General features: G+C 49.8%; 1 non-coding gene and 1 pseudogene across 1 annotated transcript; both read left to right on the top strand.

Annotated features, from left to right (window-relative positions):
- The first annotated feature begins 4,017 nt into the window (after positions 1-4,017).
- Positions 4,018-4,200, top strand: LOC146994510 (U2 spliceosomal RNA). The gene has a single exon (XR_015044321.1). It is a non-coding gene; the product is annotated as a U2 spliceosomal RNA (small nuclear RNA).
- Positions 4,201-11,680: 7,480 nt separating this feature from the next.
- LOC118179315 (U2 spliceosomal RNA) lies at positions 11,681-11,886 on the top strand (annotated as a pseudogene).
- The last annotated feature ends 8,147 nt before the right edge of the window (positions 11,887-20,033 follow it).

Raw genomic sequence — 20,033 nt, 5'->3', positions numbered from 1 at the left:
TTTGACTCGCCTTAGAATTGGTCACAGTAGAGTGACACATAACTACCTTCTGAAAGCTGAGAACGAGCCTATTTGTGCAAATTGTAATGTTTGTCTTTCAGTTTATAACATTTTAATTGAATGTTCATATTTTAATAATCTTCGTGAGAAGTATTTTAATAGCTGCGACCTGCCTCAGACCGTTTAATCGGAAGAGAGGTCAATAATAATTTGTTTCACTACCTCAAGGAAACGGGTTTCTATTATTTAATTTGATTTTTGTCCTGAGATTCTATGTTGGAATTTTAATTAATCAGATGTTTTAGGATTTTATATCTATACTGCATATCTCATTATCAAAGTTATAATCAGCATTTTCATCCCATAATTTAAATATCTTTTTATTTGCCTCGATTTTAAAAGTGTGCTGTTTTCTTTATATTTTTTGTTCCTTTAGTTTGTAGGTTAAAAAAGAATCCTGTGTTTGGCGCATATGGCCTATTGAGCTTTGCGCCATAAAACTACTACTACTAGTACTACTACTACTACTACTCTTCCCACTCCTGCTTTCGCACCACTCCTCCTGTTTCCTCCTCCGGCGCCTCCTTCCGATGGAAATGCTCCGTGTGCCCTTTCTCCTGCCCTTCCAGGAAGGGTCTTTTCAATCACTCGGCTTTCCACCAACGTGCTTCACGGAACGCTGCAGTCAACAACATTCCTCTTCCATTGCCTGTTGCTCAGAGACGAAGACGACGTCGACCTGCGCCGCCAGACTCCTCGCCCGCTGCTCCTGCTACAGTTCGCTCCCACGTTCCTGCTCCTGCTGTCGCTCCTTCGCCTCCTTCACCGACACATGCTGTGAATCCTACCGACTCTCCGCTGGTCTCCACGCCTACTGCTTCACCTCTTCCGGATGTTCCTGCTTCCCCTTCAAGGTCCACTGCTTCTCCGTTGGATTTTCCCTCCTCTTCTCATCCCTCCCTTCCGCTGTCGCCGATGGACGTTCCGAGCAGTGCTGTTGCCGATCCTCCGGTTCTTCCTGATGATGCTTCTGCTCTTGATGCCTCCACTCTGCCCTCAGATGAGTTGTTCCGCTTTCCTTCTGTTGATGATGTCTCCTCCGATCCTCCTCTTCTCCTGCACAGGGACTCTCTTCAGTGCTTTGCTTCCGGACCCACCGACGACTCTTCCTGGTGCTCCTTTGAGTCCTGTCTTCACCTGGTCATCCAGTCTGCCGCCGAGTATGCCAAGCTCCTTCCTCCGGGTCCTCCGCCTGCTGGTCCTCCACGTCCTGTTAACATCCTTAATCCGCGTGTCATCCAAGGTTTGTACCGAAGGAACCGCCGAAGGGCCATGCGTCTCCTCACTTCTGAATGCTCTCCTTCGTGTCGCATTTCTGCCGAAGACATCGCCGCGGAGTTCTCTAAAAGGCTCGCCTCGAGAGATGCAGACGTCTCCATCTTCACTTCCTGCCTCCCTGATCGTCCTCCCCTTGACCTGTCACCGTTTTCTCCCGCTGAGATCCAGGCCAGACTCAGGTCATGCGAAATTTCTGCTCCGGGTCCTGATCGTCTCTTCTACTCCCACTGGCAGGAGCTCGATCCTGAGTGCAGAATTCTATGTGACATCTTCAACATCTGTCTGCGCTTCAAGCGGATTCCCTCGTCGTGGAAGTCTTCGAGGTCTTTCCTGATTTTCAAGCAACGTGATCCTTCCATCCTTGACAAATGGCGACCGATCGCTCTCAGTTCTTCCATAGCACGTCTCTTCTCTGTCTGCCTCGCCAAACGTCTGACTGCTTGGCTCTGCGACAACGATGTGCTCTGTTCCTCCCAAAAGGGGTTCATGCCGCACGATGGTATCCTCGAACATCACTTCATCGTTCAGCAGCAACTTCAGCTCGCTCGCCGCCGGAAGTCTACATTGTGCCTCGCGTCCCTGGATATCGCCAATGCGTTTGGCTCCATTCCACATGTCGCCCTCTTCACTGCTATTCGCACGTCCGGAGTTGGTGAGGACTTTCTCTCCTTGGTTCAAGATCTCTACCGGGAGTCTTCTACCTGCTTTCTCTCCTCTGACGGTGTCTCTGGTCCCGTGAACATCTGTGCTGGCGTTCGTCAAGGTTGCCCTTTGAGCGGCCTGCTGTTTAATCTTGCCATCGATCCTGTGCTCCGGTCCATCGTTTCTCCTCCTGCTTCTCCACGCATCCTCGCCTTTGCCGATGATGTCCTGCTGTTGGCTCCTTCTGATATTCTCCAACATGATTTGGACTCCATTTCTGATTCCTTCTCTCGTCTTGGTCTGCACTTGAATCCCAGCAAGTGTCACTCGCTTCACTTCTCCGCCGCTCGTCCTGCTGGATCCCGTTCCACTCTGTTTTACATCAAAGGCTCCCCTCTCAAGGCTCTCGACGATGGCGAATTCTTCCGCTTCCTTGGGAAGCCCATCAGGTTTCACCTTCCTCCCTGCCGGGCTCAGCTGTGTGACTTCCTCCTCCTCGCTGAAAATATCATGGAGTCGAAGCTTGCTCCGTGGCAGCGTCTGGACGCCCTCAAGTGCTTCTTCTTTCCTCCTCTCCATTTCCATATAAGGACCGGACTGCTTAGCAAGGGAGACTGGAAAAAGATCGATGACTTCCTGCGGCCTACCATCAAGAAGACCCTCAATCTTTCTCCCGAGGCGTCCAATAACTACATCTATGGCTTGTCTGGTAAGGGTGCTCTCGGGATCCCTCTTTCCGCAGAAGACTCTGACATCGCTGCAGTGGATGGCGCCTTCAAGCTCCTTTGTTCCAAGGACTCCTACGTTCGTGGTCTTGCCTGGGAAGACCTGTGTTCCTACATCCATGCTCGCATTGGCGAGACGCCGTCTCATTCTCTTGTAGTTCTCTTCCTCTCGGCCTCCGATGATGCTCCCTTTGCTTCCTCCACGAACCCCATCTCCTCGATGTGGTCGGCCGCAAGGTCGGCCTCTCGACGTCTCAAGGTCTCCTGGTCATTTGACGCGGAAGGTTCACCCTCCATCACGTGTGGCTCCTTCACCATCTATCCCAGCAAGAGGCATACCATTTTTCGTTCCTTCCGCACCCTGAAAAGGAGTGAGCGCCTTGATGACCTTATACTCCTCCCCAACCAGGGTAATGTGATGGAATGTGTTGCCGCCTCTCGTGCAAGCTCCCACTTCCTGAACAATGGCTTGTTTACCAGGTTCGCGGTGTGGAGATTCGTGCACCGTGCTCGCCTCAACTTGGTTCCTCTCAACGCCGCCAAGCCTTGGGACCGCTCTCGTCGAGGATGCCGCCGCTGCTCGTCTACGGAAGAAACGCTTCCTCATGTGCTTAATCACTGCATGCGTTTTTCTGCTGCCTATCAGTCTCGACATAATGCAGTGGTGGACCGTGTGCACAAAGCTGCTGGCAGTCGCTGGAACCTTCTCTCCGCCAATCAGGTTTTCCCGGGCACCAATCTTCGACCGGATCTGGTCCTCTGCAAAGATCGCTCCGCTATTGTTATCGATGTTACCATCTCCTTCGAGAACAGGCTGTCTGCTTTTTCTTCTGCACGCGAGGATAAGATCACCAAGTACCGCCCCGTAGTCGACCTGCTGAAGCGAGATTTCGCTGATGTTCGTTCTTACGCGTTCGTTGTTGGCTCTCTCGGCGCATGGGATAAAGAGAACGACAAGTCGCTTCGAAGGCTGTGCAGCAATAAATATGCCAACTTACTGAGGAAAATTGTAAGCGAAACTATCCGCTACTCAAGAAACATCTACGTTGAGCATTTCACTGGGATTCGCCGGATGTAATTGACTCTATCCCCGCCTCTGTGGTCTTGACATTAACAGGACTTCTCGCCTACCGCTGGACTCTTGCCCTGCCTCTTGCTATGTTGAGATGAATATTCCCGGTTTATTTGTAAATATGTATATAGTTCTGTAAATATTTTCTGTATCAAATATCTTCCCTCAAAAAATGAAACTTAAATCGCACTGCGTACGTTATTGGTATTTCATGCCATGGTTATGCCAATATGATGTAAAATGGCAATAAGCATTATCAATAAAAAACTTCTGTTCTTATCAGCTTAATATCTGATACGACGTCGACATGACGTCAAGATATTAAACTAATTTTTGCAGATAGCCTTGTGGTTAGGAATTTATTCCGCCCTCGCCACGGGTTGCCCTGCTATGGAACTACTTGCAGGATACGGCCCACAATATATCCAAAAAGCAGAAACTTCACTCCCCCACTGCATCCTCAGGAAAACGTCCTTTTAAAATGGCCCCTTAAAATTTCAGAAAACCGAAGGTCTAACAACATCATACCTTTGTACGAGTGTGCGGCGACCTGCCTTTTTTTTAACTTGATATTTCTCGGGCCCCTCGTTCTTTTCCTCGGAATGGGAACATTCTGGAGCCTCGAGTTTAACCCTCGTTCTTTTCCAATGTCAAGTTCTCGTTTCTGTACATACGAAGTTTTATTCGTATTTCCAGAAATCCCATAAAATCCACATTTTGATCCCGTACTCAGAAAACTTACTCATTCTGTCTGACTGATTGAAGGAACATCGGCCTCGAAATATCACTCAAATTTCATTTGCAGTAACATTTTTGTCTCATTTCATGTAAGTTTGAGAGAATTCCTATTCACATTTGCCAGATCTTTCCCACTACAGCGCGCGTACACACATTGCTTCTTTCAACACACGAGCCTTTTTATTGTAAATAACTCTCGAAAGGGTGTAAAATGTTTGTAGGCACACTGCAGCAACAAAGACTTTTCTGTCTGTTTCCTAATGTTTTGTTTTGATTCTCTGTATGATTTCAAAACGCCAGCTAATTGTAATGGTCTACATTTATTGTTACGGATTGTTGTATTTATGTTTTTATACATTCATTCATTCATTTATTTTGTTGGCACATTAATATTAACAAACTTGGGAAAATGCCAATAGATGGCTGCACTATGCAGGAAGCAGTTTATTCTGAGTTTGGAGATGGCTTGCCCGCCGCTAGTGTGGAAGTGTAGAATACAAAGTAATCATTAATTGTAAAGTAAAAAGTACTGTTTGATTGTACATATTACAAATTAATTTGTAAAGTGTTTTTTGTAATTTTTCTGTTTGTTTAATTGTTTTAAGTTCCTAATATTTCACTCTGTGTTTTCAACTGCAACGTTTGAACTGAAGAGAGAGAGTATCTCTGAGTTGGGAACCATGTACTGGACTGTGCATGTCGAGTTTGTGTCAATCAAACTCTGGCATTATTTAATGCAGTTTTGGCTGATTAATTTTACTGTATCAATATTTGTTTAATCACAAAAAATAATTTCTTCCCAAACATGGGCATTCGATACCTCCAGGAATATTTATTTATTTTTGGTTTTGCTATTTTTATTGACTTTGTAATTACATTTGTTTTATATTCACGTGCAGTGAAGAATGAGATTTTTCGGAGGAGGAAGCTACTCCAGAGAAATGAACACTTTCATAAATATTTCATTGTCCTCTTTTCCCATCTGAAAAAATATTGAGAAAATACGAGAATATTATGTTGCATGGTGCATAAGCTTATGAAAGCTGGAGGAAAACACCGGAATTCAGTTGTTTACTTACTGCTGTTATTGACTGTAGCGATTTCGCGTTGAGATCGGATTAACTTTCTCTACTTTGAATTTTGTTCCGGCCAACGTTTCCGTAAGACGTCAAATATAACTACTGTAAGTTATTGCGATATTGTAAAAATATCTGTGAGGATATTTCAACATTGTGGTTCATTTGCTGTAGTAAGAATAAAATTGGCAATTGAATCTTGAATGAAATGAAATTTTGACGTCCTTTGCTTTTTAAAACTAGCCCCGCCCAAGGAGGAGGGGTATGACGCCTCCAGAATGGGAACATTAGAAAGGACCGCAAAATGATCCACTTGACTAGACACAAATTGTTCATCCTTGTACACCTCTTTTTTTGTAACACAGGAGGAGGATGAAATAACGACATATCATAAAAAACCCCCAAGCAGCATTCGCTCGTCCTGAGTCTTCTGCACCCCCTTCTCCCCTGCACGAATGCTCAGGACTTTTGAAATATGAAAAATTGAAAGGGAATTCATCACGCCACAGAATTCTGCATCGCTTCTCGGCCTTTTGGCTAAGATCAAATTGTCCATGCTGATAGAATAGTTTACTCGTCTGGTGGACGGAGCTGAAAGCGGACTCGAGGTGGATCCTATGTAAGTTTTGCTTACTTTCTTTCTTTCTTTCTCCTCTCCCATTGACGCTTGATGGTTCGAATACGTTCTTTACTTGCGTTCAATGGGGCCCTTTCACCTGTGAGCGTGCAGGTTGCCTGTGAGCGAGCAGGTTCTTTCCCGTCTATACTGAATATACTGCTTGCAGTGTATTTCGGTGCTGGGCGGGGCCTAACTTTCTCTTCTCCTTTCTTACTGCTTCGGCTGTTTTGCAGTCGTTTCTAGTGAGAAATGGTTTCTTTTCTATCTCTTCTCGCTTTTCATTTCAGAAATACTCCGTTTACGGTGTCTTTTCTGTTTTGATAAGCCCTGAAATTTCCTTTCCGCTGCCTCACTCTTCCGGTTGGGCGTGGCTTCTACTTTACTCTCTCCCTACGTTTCCTTCCTTTTCTTTTGCTCTGTCCCTCGTTTTCCTTCTTTCGCTCTTTCCCTCCTTTTCTTTTCCTCGTTCTTATCTTCCTTTCTTGGGTCCACCAAAGGTCCAATCGAAGCTCCTCCCACTGCCTCACTTTGATTTTGCGTATCTTTGCTGCCTTGCCTTTTGATCTATTTTCAGTTTTTCCGACACTGTGAAGGATGACCTCCCCGCCACGCCTCGCAGCTGGACCAAGGCCACGCCCGCCGCCTGCAGTGAGGAGCCCTGGGTCGCGATCCCCACCACCGGCTGTCCTGGATGGTTCTCCTCAATGCCAGACTCTGATATGGCCCCTCCCACCTGCTGCCCGGAGCCCTGGATCCCTGCCTCTGCCCTCTGGAAGTTCTCTGCCGGATGACGCGCCGCTCCAGGTAGCCGGCGGATCTACGGTCACCCTGGTTGACACTCTGGCTGCCGGAAGCTCCCATGATGATTCTCGGGATGCTCACGCCACTGCTCCCAGTCTAGACGCTGCCGACCAAGGACTGATGGCATCGCCTACTCCAGTTGTCTCCAGCTCCGCCCGCACAGAATCTCTGCTCAAGCATCGACATGTGCCAGTCTTCGTGACACCCTCTGGTCCACCTCTGACGCAGGGCAGCCATCTGCGGACGCTACTCAATCGGATTCAGACGCACATTGCAAGCGGCACCAGTCCTGCGCCTACTGCAGTTATTCCGACGACGTTGCCGAGGGTAAATGTTCCATCGACTCCTGCACCTACTGCTTCCTCCTCTCAAGTTCCACCTCCTGACGCCTTCGCATGCTACGTATGCGGACATGCATTTCCAAGCAGAAGAAGCCTGAAAAGGTACGCCAGGTCCCACGTGTCTGCAGAGCCCCGCCCATCTCGTGGCACTCCTGCGACTAGTGCCGTCTCTCCGGTCTGCCACCACACACGTTCCCGTGTTGCTGCTGGTCACGTCTGCCCATCGTTGAGCTCCCAGCCAACCCGTACGTATGCAGATGCTGTCTCGTCATCCCAGACCATGACATCGGACTGTCAGTGCGATCCTCCTGCTGGCTCCGCCTACACTGATCCTATGGCTACTCAGATTCGACACACTATTGAGAATGGTCCTGTTCCCGTGCCCGCTGATGACGCCACACTGCCACCCACAGTGGCATCACCTGCTGACGTTTCGGACTACAACAGACCAGGATCTACCCAGCCACCCTATGAGAGGACCAACATTGCCTCATCGGACCCAAACCACAACGCTACTCCTCTGACGACACCACCGACAGTGACTGCCGAGTCCCCTTCCACTGCCAGTCTCAGTGACGATGACATCCTTATTGTGAACATACCGCCCTCAGAAACTTTGACCGAAGACATGTTCATAGACATCACCGCCATGCCTTCAGCTCCGTCCTCCAGCGAAGTTCACAACTCCGCCCGTGACGATTCTACTCCTGTTGCACAACACCTGGCACCCGCCACACCTGCGAGCCTGGACACACCTGCTGATGACAGACCTCTCTACCCTGCCTCGACCTGCCGTGATGATCTCTGGGTTCATCTGGTGTTCCCACTCTCCGACACCCTCCGTTGCACTGGGGCCGAGTGCAGCCGTACCTTCCACTCGCGCGCCTGGACTCAACTACGTCATTCACTATGTCGCCACCTCAGGTACGCACACAACATCAACGTTGAAGGCACACGGAACTGGTGCAGCCACTGCCAGGAAAGGATCGCCTCCAGTGTCGCCCTTCACACGTGCTTCCGCGAGCAACCTATCATGCTCCCCTCCGGCCTCTCCCACCGATGGAAATGTCAGACGTGTCACTTCTGCCAGACAAGGGGTGGACTCCTGAACCACCAGGCCAGACACCGACGAGAGCGACAACGTGCGACCGCACCCAGCATTCCCGAGCCGGAGACCCGCCACCGACGCCGTCATCGAGAGCCATCTCCTTCTCCACCCACGAGATCCAGGCCTACTGCTCCTGTCATCCCACCCATCTCGGAACTGTCGCCTACCATGAATGTTCCAGACACAGCACCTGAGCCACTGATCAACCATGTGCATACCGTGGGCGAGGACCAAACCGCCATCACACACGATCCCGTCCCCTCTGAGCACCAGTTCACTGCCAACCCTGTTCATGATGATGCTCCTACTGACGAGGTCTCACCTGAAAGCAACATTGACGCTGAGTCTCCGCTTGCTGTCTTTCGCCCTGTGTTCATCGAACTCGTGAACGGGAACCCCATCAGGAACTGGAGACGCTTTGAAGACACACAGACAAGAAGAGATGATCGGAGAGGCTCAACGCATCGTCAAGCTGCCACCACGCACTGCCACCCGGACCACTGCGAATTCCAATGCTACCGACCATAAAAGTTTACAAAGGTTGTACCGCCGGAATCGTCGCAGAGCAGTGCGTCTCATCACAGATGGTGAATCCCCCAGATGTGCGCTTGACAGTCAATCAGTTGCAGACTTCTTTGCACCGCCTGAATGCCCGCCGACTGTTGACCCCGACCTCTTCGTACCACCGGACACCAACCGCCCTGAAGTCGACATGGCACCTTTCTCCTCCACCGAGATCTCTGCGCGTCTTCATGCCTGTGAGAGCACCGCACCAGAGCCGGACCGGCTCACGTACAAGCACTGGAGATCACTTGACCCGGAATGCAGCATCCTCTTACCTATCTTCAACACGTGCCTCAAAGCTGGGAGGGTTCCGGACTCATGGATACGCTCCACGTCTATCCTGCTTTACAAGAAAGGCGAGCCTACTGACCTGAACAACTGGAGGCCTATCTCCCTCGGCACCACAATCGCCAAACTCTTTGCTGGATGTGTGGCAAAACGCCTGACTAGCTGGTTGATAGAGAACGACGTGCTCTGCCCCTCTCAGAAGGGATTCCTCCCGTACGATGGGGTATTTGAACACAACTTCCTCCTGGAACAGAGACTACGCCATGCACGCAGGAAAAAAGACTTGTGCATTGCCTCCTTGGACTGTTCCAATGCATTTGGATCAATACCCCACGACGCAATATTCCGTGCCCTCTCGACCCTTGGCGCGGGTACCTCCATCCTCCGGATTATCCGTTCTCTATACAATGATGACACCACGCAGTTCTTGTGCCTGGACGGTACAACTGATCGTATTCCGATCACAAGAGGTGTCCGACAAGGCTGCCCACTTAGCGGAATACTCTTCAACGTTGCTATCAACCCGGTCATTCGGCAAGTACAGTCATCCCACCCAGAACACCGGGTTCTAGCGTACGCTGACGACATTCTCCTGTTGGCACCCACACCGTTGGAGCTTCAGTCGCACATTGACCACCTGACATCGCTGGCAAGAAAACTATCCCTTTCTTTCAAAGCTGCAAAGTGCTACACCGTCCACCTCTCAGGAGCTCAACCGATTGGTGCACGACCGACCACCTTCTATATCGATGGCACCCCTATCAGGCACCTGGCAGACGAAGACACCGGACGGTTCCTTGGAAGACCAGTGGGCTTTCAACCTCCACCAGACAACGCCTCGATAGCTGGTTATATTGACATGTGCAACAAGATCATGCAGTCCAACCTGGCACCATGGCAGCGCATCGACGCATCGAAGGCCTTCTTCTACCCGTCCCTCTCTTTTTATATGCGTATGCTACGCCACAAGAAAGGTGAATGGGCCAAACTAGATGACTTCGCCAAGCCCCTTCTGAAAAGAACACTGAACCTACCACCGGAAGCCGCCAATGAATACCTTTATGGTGCGGTCGATGCAGCATGCCTCGGGATCCCGATCGCAGCTGAAGATGCAGACATTGCCCGGATAGATGGCGCCTTCAAGCTGCTAACATCCCGGGATGACTGTGTAAAGGAACTTCCCTGGACGGACCTTGAGGACTTAGTCTTCAGGAGAACGCGCATACCACCTACCGCAGATCTCATCGTCAAGTTCCTCTCTGATTCGACGATGGACCTTTTATCGGATCAAGCAACAACATGTCTTCTATCTGGTCGTGTGCCCGCTCCGCCTTTCGCCGACTTGGTGCTAAGTGGACTATTGAAGGCGAAAGAAGAATATCGATTGACATTGGTGACTCCTCCATCAGCCCCAGGAAACGGCACCTGCTATTTCGCACATGCCGCAAGCACATGCGCACACTTCGAGCTGAAAAACTCATCAGCTACCCATGCCAAGGAAAGGCAGTGGAATGTGCCGCAGCCGACCGCGCCAGCTCTCACTTCTTTCACAACGGAGACTTCACGCGGTTCGCCGACTGGCGGTTCATACACAAGGCCAGGCTGAACCTTGTCCCTCTGAATGCCAACAAGCGCTCTTCGCCGAGATCCAGAGGATGCAGACGATGTCCATACGCCCTCGAGAGACTGCCACACGTCCTCGATCACTGCATGCGCTACAGCCGACTTTACCAGCAGAGGCACAACGCAGTGGTCGAGCGCATCAAGAAGGCTGCACAAGGCCGGTGGAGCATTGAACGCGAGAACCAACTAATTCCCGGCCTTGATGTTAGACCTGACCTCGTCCTTACAAAAGATAACGCTGCCGTCATCTTAGACGTCACCACTCCCTTTGACAACCGTCTACAAGCTTTCGAGACTGCTCGTCGTGAAAAAGAAGAGAAGTACGCCACGGCTGCCAACACCTTACGCGCCAACTTCGCGGACGTTCGTGTAGAGGCGATTGTGGTCGGCGCACTGGGCGCCTGGGACCCAAAAAACGACAGAATCATAAGAAGACTATGCTCGAAAAAATACGCAAAGTTAATGAAGAAGCTGATAGTCAGTGATACGATAAGGACTTCCCGCGACATCTACGTAGAACACATTACCGGTGAAAGACAATAAACAAAAAACCAGTATGGACTCGGACGAGTAACAATGCAAAGGCACCTTATGACATGAACAGTACAAAACCACTGTAAAATAATTGTAAATAATTCTTGTAAATATTTTTGTAATATAACTTGTAAATAATTTTCCAGAAATATTCTCCCACGAAAGGTGTGGAAAAGTCGCACTGCGTGCGCTACTGATATATTCGCCACGGATATGTCAGCATTTATGTAAGTGGCATTGAACATGCTTTAAATAAAAATTTTTCTGTTCTTATCAGCTTAATATCTGATACGACGTCGAAATGACGTCAAGATATTAAACTAATTTTTGCAGATAGGCTTGTGGTTAGGAATTTATTCCGCCCTCGCCACGGGTTGGCCTGCTATGGCACTACTTGCAGGATACGGCCCACAATATATCCAAAAAACAGAAACTTCACTCCCCCACTGCATCGTCAGGAAAACGTCCTTTTAAAATGGCCCCTTCAAATTTCAGAAAACCGAAGGTCTGGCAACATCATACCTTTGTACGAGTGTGCGGCGACCTGCCTTTTTTTTAACTTAATATTGCCCGGGCCCCTCGTTCTCTTCCTCGGAATGGGAACATTCTGGAGCCTCGGGTTTAACCCTCGTTCTTTTCAATGTCAAGTTCTGGTTTCTGTAAATACGAAGTTTTATTCGTATTTACAGAAATCCCATAAAATCCACATTTTGATCCCGTACTCAGAAAACTGACTCATTCTGTCTGACTGATTGAAGGAAGATCGGCCTCGAAATATCACTCAAATTTCATTTGCAGTAACATTTTTGTCTCATTTCATGTAAGTTTGAGAGAATTCCTATTCACATTTGCCAGATCTTTCCCACTACAGCGCGCGTATACACATTGCTTCTTTCAACACACGAGCCTTTTTATTGTAAATAACTCTCGAAAGGGTGTAAAATGTTTGTAGGCACACTGCAGCAACAAAGATTTTTCTGTCTGTTTCCTAATGTTTTGTTTTGATTCTCTGTATGATTTCAAAACGCCAGCTAATTGTAATGGTCTACAATTAGTGTTACGGATTGTTGTATTTATGTTTTTATTCATTCATTCATTCATTCATTTATTTTGTTGGCACATTAATATTAACAAACGGGAAAATGCCAATAGATGGCTGCACTATGAAGGAAGTATGTAATGCAGTTTTGGCTGATTAATTTTACTGTATCTATATTTGTTTAATCACAAAAAATAATTTCTTCCTCAGCATGGGCATTCGATACCTCCAGGAATATTTATTTATTTATTTTTGGTTTTCCTATTTTTATTGCCTTTTTAATTACATGTGTTTTATATTCACGTGCAGTGAAGAATGAGATTTTTCGGAGGAGGAGGAAGCTACTCCAGAGAAATGAACACTTTCATAAATATTTCATTGTCCTCTTTTCCAATCTGAAAAAAAATTGAGAAAATACGAGAATATTATGTTGCATGGTGCATAAGCTTATAAAAGCTGGATGAAAACACCGGAATTCAGTTGTTTACTTACTGCTGTTATTGACTGTAGCGATTTCGCGTTGAGATCGGATTAACTTTCTCCACTTTGAATTTTGTTCCGGCCAACGTTTCCGTAAAACGTCCAATATAACTACTGTAAGTTAATGAGATATTGTAGAAATATCTGTGAGGATATTTCAGCATTGTGGTTCATTTGCTGTAGTAAGTAAGAATAAAATTTGCAATTGAATCTTAAATGAAATAAACTTTTGACGTCCTTTGCTTTTAAAAAGTAGCCCCGCCCAAGGAGGAGGGGACTGACGCCTCCAGAATGGGAACATTAGAAAGGACCGCAAAATGATCCACTTGACTAGACAGAAATTGTTCATCCTTGTACACCTCTTTTTTTGTAACACAGGAGGAGGATGAAATAACGACATATTATAAAAAGCCCCCAAGCAGCACTCGCTAACCTGAGTCTTCTGCACCCCCTTCTCCCGTGCACGAATGCTCAGGACTTTTGAAATATGAAAAATGGAAAGTGAATTCATCACGACACAAAATTCTGCATCGCTGCTCGGCCTTGTGCCATTAAATGGAGCAGACCGGAGATTTAACAGTATCAAAGGATGCCGCCGCTGCAACCATGACTTGGAGACTCTTCCGTATGTCCTCTGCCACTGCATGCGGTATAGTCGCCTGTACCGGGACAGACACAATGCAGTGGTAGAGCGCATTAAGAAAGCCGCGGCTGGAAGATGGCAAATAATGTCGGAAGACCGTATGATTGATGGTCAGCCCCTACGACCGGACCTGGTTTTTACAAACGGCAACGCCTGCATCATTATCGACGTGACTATCCCATTTGATAACCGCCGCGACGCCTTTGACCGGGCAAGAAGGGAGAAGGAGGAGAAATACCGCCCACTTGTAGACGCCCTCAAGAACCGTTTCAGCAATGTCCGAGTCGAGGCAATAGTGGTTGGGGCACTCGGTTCCTGGGACCCCAAGAACGACCGCGTGGTCAGAAGGCTCTGCTCAAGGAAATACGCCGCCCTCATGCGTAAGCTGGCCGTGAGTGACACCATCAAGTCCTCCCGAGATATATATGTCGAACACGTCACTCGCAACCGACAGAACACCGTCACCGGCTCACGACAGAACACCGTCGCCGGCACACGACAGAACACCGCAAGAAGCAACACAGGAGGAGAAAGCAGGAACGACTTGTAAATTGGCAAGAATTCATACGTCGGACTGCACTGTTTAATTTTGTTTTATTTGTCGCACGACACACATTACTTGTGCTTTTATTACAGACTGCACAGGTTAATTGTCTACAGATTCTATTAATTGTCAATTGTAAATTTCCTCTACTGAATAGTTAATTGGACGAATCAAACTATGAATCAAAATAAATCGCAATGCGTGCGTTATTGGTGAGACCGCCACGCCTACACCAATATGATGTAAAGTGGCAGTTAACATTTTTCAATAAATATCTGTTCTTATCAGCTTCATTTGTACACTTACTTTATTTTTACAGTGGTGATTATGCTGATAGAGTAGAGACTTCGCTTGGAGGGCGGAGCTAACGGCGGAGCCGGAGTGAACCTTGGGTAAGTTTTGCTTTTTCTCTTCTTCCTGTTGACGCTTGATGGTTCGAATACGTTCTTTACTTGCGTTCAACAGAACCCTTTCCTATCCCCCCTGTGAGCGTGCACGGTTTTTTGTTTTTTGGCTGTTTCCGTTACTACTGGACTTACCGCAATCGGTTTGTCTGAGTGGTGGGCGGGGCCCTTCTGTTTCTGCCTTCCTTTTGCTAATAGCGACTGTGTTACAGCTCGCTTTAGTGTTGAGAAGGCTTCTTTTCTGTACTCTCTTCCTCTGCGTAGCACTGAGCACTTTTGTAGTGTATCCTTGCATACGTCGAGCCCTCATTTCTTTTCCGTTTCCACTTTCCCACCTATTTTGGTGGGTTTGGTCTTTCTCTTCTCACCTCTTTCCCTCATTCCTTCTTCTACTATCCGTTAAACTCCCCCCCTTTTTTTTCTTTCTACCAGGTACCTTCGGCTCGGACGAAAGCTCTGACCTCCTGCCTTCCCATTGATCTTAACAAGAGGTCATTTTTCTTGCTGCTGCTTTGCCTGCCCTTCTCTATTTACAGGATGTCTGGCTCTTCTGACACCGCTGATCCACCGACGCCCTGCCTCCCAGCGCGGACCTTGAGTGGTAGACAACCCGATGGAAGGATAAGCTCCCCACCACGCCCAGCTGCTCGACCAAGACCACGCCCGCCTCCTGCAGTAAGGAGCCCTGGTTCTAGGTCCCCACCACTCACCTCAGGCTTGCTGCCGCTGTCTATGGATCCCTGCGCGGACGTTACCCCTGGAGTCTCAATTCACAAGGAGTTGACTGGACGCCGGGCGAATACTCACGTCTACGTTTGTTGCAGTCCGACCGCCGCAAAGGATGGTGCCACCCCAGAAGGTCTGCCCCGTTCCCGGATGGACGCTGCTTCCACTGGAGGACTCCACACTTCTAAGATCACCGATGGATGCCCTGTTCCCGTTCTCGCCGCTGGTGCGACCTCCGGAGGACAACCCTGTTCCTGGATGATGGGTGCTTCTTCGGACGAAAGACCTCCGAAACGCCATGTTGCCGCCTTCGTTACTCCGACTGGCCCGCCCATCACGAATACAAGTCACATACGTGAACTCCTCGGCATAATTCAGGCCAACCACCAAGCTCGCCGGTCCTCAGATGCCACGCCCTCATCCTTGTTGCAGCCAGGACCACAAACGTCTATTCACTCTCAGGCAGTCGTTGACCATCCACATCGCCCCTGACTACTGCTGGAACATCATCGACAGCTGCCACTCCCTTACTACCTAACAAGAAATGTGACACATGTGGCAAACACTTCACGAAGACCTCGAAGCTCAAAAGCCACATGAGACTCCACCAGAAGTATGGGACGCAACTAGGACACTCACGTCCACCTGCCGACGCTCCTGCATCGTGCCCTTCTCGTTAGTCCCCGATTGCAAGCCATACGAGGTCAAGATCTGCTGCCAAGCTCACCTCTGCAATACCCACCTCGGCCTCGTCGGCGCCTGACTGCTCAGATCGCGAGGAACCTCCTGCCAGCCTTCCCGAACAGCTCCCGGACAGAGTCATGGACCACAGCTTGCTGACGCTCCCAGAGATCACCTCGAGCTTCACCACCACATCGCCATTGGCTGACCCCGACGTCCTGATCGTCTGCGTCCCACCATCTGAGTCTCTGTCTGACGACACTGCCCCACTGGATGACACTACAGCCGGACTCCACCCGGACGCCCGCCACTTGTACACCTCTGCACGCAGAGAGGAGACACCGCCTGCAACTTCTCAGCATGCCGATGCTCTACCTCCAAGTCCGTCGCCCACTACGCAGCCACGCCCACAGCATGGAACGCCTGTTCTGCCCACCACGCCCCCCGCTCCTGAGATCGGCTGCCCAACTTCGACCTGTCGGATTGGAGCCTGGGTTCACCTGGTATTCCCCGTCGTCGACACCCACCACTGCACGGAACACCTCTGCAACCGGACTTTCCATTCAAGGACATGGACTCACCTGCGCCACTCCCTGTGCCGCCACCTCCAGTACATCCATGGTATCTCGGTGACAGGTACTAAGAACTGGTGCCGCCACTGCAGCAGAATGATCAATACCCATGTTTCCCTGCATGAGTGCTTCCGGGACCAGCCAGTAATCCTCCCGTCTGGACTGTCACACCGCTGGAAATGCCCAACCTGTGACTTCTCGTGCCAGACTAGAGGCGGTCTGCTGAATCACCAGGCAAGACATCGCCGGGAACGACAACGGGCTGCCGCAACCGAACTCCCACAGTCGACCGCTAACAGTCGACAACGTCGCCGCCGCACAGCTGCTGACTTTCCATCTCCTGAGCAACCCAGCACTGATGTCCCGGCTCCCTTGTACGCTGACGCAGCGACGTCTGGTGATGTTACACCCTCCTGCAGTGGACTCCCTGACGATGCTCCTCTGGCACCTGTTGCATCCACATCCAGAACAGGACAGATGCAAGGTACAGCACCTGGTCACCACGCTCCTACACCTGCACCACCTCCTGATGGCATGGATAGCTCCTACCAAGATGCCATCCGCTTCTCCCCGTCGTCTACCTCCTTCTCACCACCAGCTCCAGACTATCCAGAGCTGCCAACAGCTGCTCCAGAATCTTCATCCCAGGATCCCGCCGATGAAGCGTCTACTATTCCCATGGATGCAGTGCCTCCCGCTTCTCCACTTGATGTGTTCCATGAACAGCTACAAGAGTTCCCTGCGCAGGGCTACGACGTGCACTGGGACAGCTTCTGTGCACTTCTTGAAGATATTACAGCCGCTGCTGCCACAGAAGTCAAACTTCCCTCTGTCTCCGACTTCTCGGCTGGCAGGCCCCGCCCACCTCCCCGTCCTGACGACCCGAAGGCAATACAGAAGCTTTACAGACGCAACCGACGACGTGCCGTTCGCCTCATCACCGAAGGGGAATCTAGACGCTGCCAAGTTAGCCGTGAGGCAATCGAGGACTTCTTGGAAACACACGCCACAAAGCCCGTGAATGCCTCTATCTACGCTCCACGCAACCCAGCTCCTCCCGTGATGGACCTCTCCCCGTTTTCACCTAGTGAAGTTATCAGCCGTCTTCGCTCCTGCGAAAACACTGCACTTGGAGCGGACCGCCTCACGTACCAACATTGGAGAACCGTCGACCCAGATGGTACTGCTTTATCTCTTATCTTCAACGTCTGTCTCACTGCTAAGAGGATTCCTACGGCCTGGAAGCAGGCAAGCTCCATCCTTCTCTACAAGAAAGGCAATCCCGACTCCATCGAGAACTGGCGGCCCATTGCTCTAAGCTCTACAATATCGAAGCTATTCTGCGGCTGCCTGGCTCGACGACTTACATCTTGGCTGCTTATGCACGACATCCTTTCACCATCTCAAAAGGGCTTCTTGCCATACGATGGTGTCTTTGAAAATAACTTCGCAGTGCAGCAACGTCTACAACTCGCTCGGAGAACAAAGTCTGACATCTGTCTCGCATCGCTCGACATCTCCAATGCCTTTGGTTCGCTGCCCCATGATGCCATTTTCCGATCGCTCACTGCTCTTGGCACTCGTCCGGACTTCGTAGAGATCATCCAATCTCTCTATGCTTATGCTTCGACCACCTTCATCACCGACGAAGGACTCACTGACCCGATTCCCATCCTGTCGGGTGTCGGGCAAGGATGTCCACTAAGTGGACTACTCTTTAACATCTCCATCGATCCTGTGCTGCGCGCTATACAAGAATCCACAACTGATCACCGTATTCTTGCATACGCAGACGACTTTCTACTCCTTGCCCCGTCTCCAGATGAGCTGCAAGAACAAATTGACCTGGCATGCACCATCGTTGGAAAAATGGGACTTTCCTTCAACCCCCGTAAATGCTTCTCGCTTCATGTATCTGGAACACGCCCTATCGGCACCAGAGCCTCCACCTTCCTTGTTGCTGGCACACCCATACGTGCCCTCACAGATGGAGAAGGAGAAGAGTTCCTTGGGAAGCCCATCGGTTACCAGCTACCGCAGGACGAAGATGCCCTTGCCGCCTACATCCGTAGCTGCGATGCCATTCTATGCTCCCACCTGGCCTCATGGCAGCGGATCGACGCCATGAAATCCTTTGTGTTCCCCTCCATGGCTTTCGATATGAGGACGGCTCGACTCCCCAAGACTTCCTGGGCCAGAATTGATGACAATGTGGGGCCAATATTTAAAAAGACGCTTAATGTCCCGCCCGAGGCATCCAATGACTATTTGTACGGGGACACGAAATCCGCCTGCCTTGGTATTCCAATTGCTGCCGAGGATTTGGACATCGCAAGAGTTGATGGCGCATTTAAACTGCTCACATCCAGGGACCCCGCTGTACGAGCACTTGCCTGGGACGATCTTAAGAGTTTGGTCACGGCCAGGATCAAGCGCCCTCCCTCATCTGCCGACCTCTCTGCACTCCTTTCCGAATCAGATGAAGATTTCCGCTAACGTCCGATCCTACTGCCTCCACCTGGTCAGCTGCCAGGAACGCGTCCCGCCGCCTTAAGGTATCGTGGGATGTCTCTGAGGATAACAACGTCACCATCTCACACTCCGGCTACACCATCAACGCAGGAAAGCGACATCTTGTCTTCAAGACCCTTCGGTCGCCCTCCGAAAAGACCGTGCAACTAAACTTCAAACCTACCCCAGTCAAGGCAAGGCGATTGAATGGGCCGCAGCGGACTCCAAGTCTAGCTGCCACTTCTTTCGCGAGGGTAAATATACAAGATTTGCCGATTGGAGATTTGTACATCGTGCGCGGCTCAATCTTGTCCCGCTCAACGCAGTCCGCCGCCGTCGCCAGGGTCAGATGAACTGTCGAAGACGTGGGTATGCAGAGGAAACGCTGCCACATGTGGTATGCCATTGCATGCGCTACATTCGCCAGTTCCAGCAACGGCACGACGCTATTGTCCAGAAATCAAGCAGGCTGCTGCGCAACGATGGACCATTGCTGCCGAAAACCAGCAAATCTCCACCCTCAATCTGTGACCTGATCTTCTCCTGTCCAAGGATAGAACTGCCCTACTTATTGACGTGACCGTCGCATTCGATAACCGGTTGGCTGCCTTCAACAGTGCCCGACAGTTAAAAGAATAAAAATATGCACCACTTGTGGAAGAGCTCCGCTCCCGGTTTGACGATGTTGGAATAGAAGCCGTGGTTGTCGGTGCCCTGGGGTCATGGGACCCAAAAAATAACCGCGTAATTCACCGCATTTGTTCTAGAAAATATGCGAGCCTACTAAAAAAGCTCATCGTGAGTGACACCCTAAGATCCACAAGGGATGTCTACATTGAACACATCACGGGAGTTCCACAATCAAACCAGCAGCAAGCCCGGGACTACCAAGAAGCTCCGAACCAGAACTAAAACACTGAGTGATTTGTGCACGCAGGACTTTATATGCGCGTTGTGAATGGAC

This window comes from Stegodyphus dumicola, chromosome 11, assembly GCF_044657685.1.
Source record: "Stegodyphus dumicola isolate Sdum_Otavi_A_Nest chromosome 11, ASM4465768v1".
Lineage (NCBI taxonomy): Eukaryota > Metazoa > Arthropoda > Arachnida > Araneae > Eresidae > Stegodyphus > Stegodyphus dumicola.
Note: the sequence above shows the minus strand (reverse complement) of the source record. Positions and strands in the feature narration are given on the sequence as shown.